At 52.9% G+C, this 4,607-nt stretch overlaps 1 pseudogene; it reads right to left on the bottom strand.

Annotated features, from left to right (window-relative positions):
* Positions 1–1,408: 1,408 nt before the first annotated feature.
* Positions 1,409–2,968, bottom strand: LOC125541413 (aspartic proteinase nepenthesin-1 pseudogene; annotated as a pseudogene).
* Between the last annotated feature and the right edge of the window lie 1,639 nt (positions 2,969–4,607).

Here is a 4,607-nt window from a genome sequence, read left to right as displayed (position 1 = left end):
GGCTCATTCCCGCAACCCGCGAGGTTTCGGAGGCCTGCTCTCCCGTCAGCCGTGTACGCGGTAGACGGGATGGGATCATCAAGGGCAGCAGCAGTGAAAGGAACGACCAAGGAGTAGTGGAGGTGTGTAGCGCATTGAGCTGAGCTGCGATGCCTCATATATATAGCCAGTCGGGTAGGAGAACGGTCCAGCAATAAAACGCGTTTAATTACAAACGTTTCATCTCCATAAATACGTGTTTAATTACAGACGTTTCATCTCCATAAAAACGTGTTTAATTACAGATGTTTTCATCTCCATAATAAAACGTATTTATTATGAACGTTAATTTCCGCAATGAATATGACGTCTCACATTCATTTTGTGTCTGTAATGGACTCTCCAATTTTGACCAGCAAAACATTGCATCGGCTCATTCCCGCAACCCACGGCGCGCGCGCGCGTCGTGGCGAGGCGTGGCGTGGGGTGGCGAGGCGTGCGGCAGAGGAGGAGCACGCGTGTGGAACACCTTTCCTTCCTTCACACCAACTCATACTAGTGGGAGAAGAGCTCATCTTATAAGTTGGTGTACACCTCTCTCAACTAACCATGTGGAACTAAACTTCCCATCACTTAATTTACAGCATAGGCCCTTAGGTATTTTCTAAAATTGGTAAATGGGTCTGTAGCCCAACTAATATTCAACAGTGGTTACATTAGATCGCAGGTTACAGCACGGGAATTGAAACACATAAAGGCAAAAAAAATATAAGAAAAACGGAAAATAGTTTCCTGACATGACCTTAGCATGATCAGTCATCGTGGTTGTCAGGAAGAAGGCTGTGCCGGCCAGCCGCTCACGGAAAGCGGCAATAGTGCCCTCCTCCTAAGCAATAGCAGATTCTTCGATGGAGATCACCGGTGGGAAGCGGGAGTCCGCGCGACGCCTGCCACGCTACATGATCGTATGGATGGCCATGACCCCATCTTCTTGTGCCGCCACTCTCCCTCTGAGTTCGAACGACATGTATCATGGATGACTATGACCCCATCGAGCATTGTACCCGGTGGCGGCTAGCAGAAGCGAATGAAGTACAGGATCGAGAAGATGCGAAGTAGAGGGAATAGTTAAAGGAAGGAATATAAGAGATTACCGTTCATGATTGACCTGAATTAATTGTGGTATAAATGTTAACCAAATAAAGATATTAATTGCCATCCGTTAATTGACTGACCTACCAAATATTGATCGGGAGGAGATGGAAATCGCTGAAGGGGGTGGGAGCACGTAGGACGGGAGAGGAAACAGGCTATGGAAAGGATTGATTACCGGTGAAAGAAATTGATATGGGATCAAACATACCTACATTGATGAGGAGGGTCATGCTGGAAACCTGGAAGGGGAGGCGGACCAAAGAGGACCAACATAAGACGGAAACGGAACCTTATGGTTCTTTTAGGTAGTAGAGACTGTCCACCCAAGCTCATGTAAGCTCGGGATCGTAACAACTGCGTGGAAACCCTCTTTTGCTAAAAGAAAAAACTAGCCGTCACCTCGTTGATACAACTAACTTGCAACAATCTTTTTTCCAAAAATAAAATAAAATAGACTTTCACCAATCCTAGAGCTCGCCGCATTCCGCTGGCTCGAACGACAGCACGCCCCCCTCAAGATCGTACAGAAAGTGCATGCTCTGCTGCTGCAGGCTGCCGAGCACCGACATCCCCCGCATGCTCACCATCCCGAGGCAGGCCACGCCGGCGTTCCGGTCCTCCACAACGTAGCTCTCCCTGGGAAGCGCCATGTCCGCGCTGTCGAAGTGAAACACCAGGCGCGGCACGTCCACCGCCTCGGTCTTCCCCTCCGGTGCAGCGAAGCAGAGGCTGAGCCCGAGGTGCGCGCCGCTGGCCAGCGGGAGCCCCACGCGCGCCGCGACCGCGCGGACCAGCACCACGAACGCGCGCTCCTCCAGCGCGGTGAACGTCGTGCCGGAATCGATGATGAACCCGCCGCCACCCATGGGCGACAGCTGGAACACGGCGGGGTCGATCGGCAGCAGGGTCTCGCCGACGGTGATCCCTTCCAGCGTGAGGTAGTAATATGAGCTCCTGCGCCCGCCGGCTGGGTTCGGCGCGAACGGCGTGGACTGGGCGGTGGCCGAGAGGGTCGCCGACGGGCCTAGGAAGAGAGGGCTCGCCGCCTTGTCGCTGAAGGGCGTGAAGCAGTAGGAGAACCTGATGATGCCCAGCTGAGACGCCAGCGAGAGTGGCCCCCTTCCCATCCCGACCACACCGGACGAGTTGTCCGTGCTGCCGAGGCTCTCCGTGCCGCAGCCGAACGCGATGCCGTGCACGGTGGTGCCTGAGCCGAGCGTCAACGTCTCGGTGGCGAGGGCGCCGTCTGTGGAAGTGCCGTCGCCATAGGAGAAGTAGTACGCACAGCCGGGATCGGGGGCCGAGCAATGGTGCCTCGGGTCTCGGAGCGCCTCGCACAGCGACGAGCTGCACGACACGTTGGCGTATGTCGCCGACCTGGCCGGCGCGTACAGCGGCGTGGGCTGCGGGAAGCACTTCCGGCAGGGCGCGTCGCACTGCGTCCAGATGAGGTCGCTGCCCGTGTCGAGGACGGCGGTGATCGGTAGCGGCGGCGTGCCGATGGCGAGGTCGACGAGGTACGTTGCCGCGCTCGCGTGAACGGCCGCCGATTCATCAGCACCGTCGCTCTGCGTTGCAGGGGATGGCGGGGCCGCGGCGAGGAGGCCGTTGACGCGGCGGTGGCTCCATTCGGCAGCGCGACGGATGCGCTCGATCCCCGTGAAGTCGCCGCGGGTGTCTGCGTGCGTTAGCTCAAGACGGATGCCACGGCTCGATGCCGAGGAAATGGCAAACGACGGCAGCAAGAGGAGCAACCAGAGGAGAAGAGATCTCCCCGATGCCATTCAGTATAGCTTATTGGTGATTTTAGGTGTTCATGTTTTAGATCGTGTTGGATACATTTATACTTGACGAATGAGAACTGTTCTCGGTGTTATTATTATTATTATTTTCATCATGGATGATGGCTGCGAAGTGCATCCGCACGTCGCTACAACCTTTAGCGTCTGCCCGCCAGCTCTGCTAGAGCATCTACAACCCTACTTGGCACTTGGCAAATCCGTTTTCCTAAACGTCCGCGGTCATGGGCATGCGACATTTGAAGTGCACAATTCAAATATTAAACTCCTGGATTTTCATTGTAGGTGCATATATGCTCCACAAGACCATCTCGGTGATTCTCTTTCACGTGCAGAAAATTCATAATCTTATGTGCGTCTTGATTCAGGATGTGGACTTGTTTTCCGGGTTTCTCAAAAGCATGGGTTCGGGCTGCCCCTTTGACGGTGTCATACACAGGGGTGGTTTGAGAGTCTGGCTTAATAGGAATGATAGACTACTCATATCAATAAGCAATTCTTTTTTTTTTCAGGAGCCCATTTAAAAAGAACTTTAAGGTGTAGGGCGTGTTCGGCAACGCTCCAGCAGCCAGCTTCTCCAACTCCAAGATAGAAGTTGAGCTGAACGCTCTGACTCCGCGGAGTACAGAATTGAGAAGCCAGTTGCCCGCGTAGTGTAAATACGGAGGAGTTGCGAAGCTGGCCTTTTCCAGCTCTGAAAACGGAAGAAGCGGGAGTTGAAACATATTACAACCAGCTGCCACCGCTATGTGAGTCTGTAGCGTACCGGTTCGCTCGTTCTGTTTCTCTCCCCGATATTTTTCTTTCCTGCCCGACCGGATGCACGGGGAGATGATGCTGGGAATGGATGGGCCGAATGATTTCCCAGACAGACATCGACCAAATCGAGAACCTGCCGTGCCGAACGATTTCCCAGTCACCACATGAAGTAAGAAACCACACGAGAAGCCAGATTTGAGAAGTTTTAGAGAAGCTGGGAGGTTTCAGAACACACCCTAAGTGTGCTTGGCTTGGAGCGATTTTAGTATGGGTGGCCGACCGGGGAGTTGGTCTTGGGTGCGTACGAGTAAGGACAAAGTGTACATGAAAGACTGATGTTTGTCTGTGGGGCCAATCTAGATTTCTCCAGACGCAACGGTCGGGAACCGGTGGCTATGGCCGGGGCGTTATAATTGGTATCAGAGCCGGCCCTCGCGGTTATATAGACATGTGCGGGGTCAGATGTGCGGGCATGTGGCGCATAACGCATGTGGACCGTTGTGCCACACGACATAGTACATGTGCCGGACTAGCACACATACGTGTGCCAAGAGGGAACATTCCTGATAGGCCGACGAGAACATCGATTCCTTTGAGTGGGGGTGTATATGAGAGCCTGACTTAATAGAAATGATAGACTACTCTTATCAAAAGGAATTCCTTCTTTTCCGGAAGACCATTCAAAAAGAACTTCAAAAGTTAAGTGTGCTTGGCTTGGAGCGATTCTAGGATGGGTGATCGACCAGAAAGTTGGTCCCGGTGCGCACAAGTGATGATAAAGTGCGTAGAAAAGACTAGTATTGGTCTGTAGAGTGCTACCTCTTGAGCACTGCGTTGGTTTTCCCTTGAAGAGGAAAGAATGATGCAGTAAAGTAGCGTAAGTATTTCCCTCAGTTTTTAAGAACCAAGGTATCA

Source organism: Triticum urartu, chromosome 2A (assembly GCF_056163025.1).
Source record: "Triticum urartu cultivar PI428250 chromosome 2A, HENAU_Tu73, whole genome shotgun sequence".
Classification (NCBI taxonomy): Eukaryota; Viridiplantae; Streptophyta; class Magnoliopsida; order Poales; family Poaceae; genus Triticum; species Triticum urartu.
This window is presented reverse-complemented; position numbering and strand designations above follow the sequence as displayed.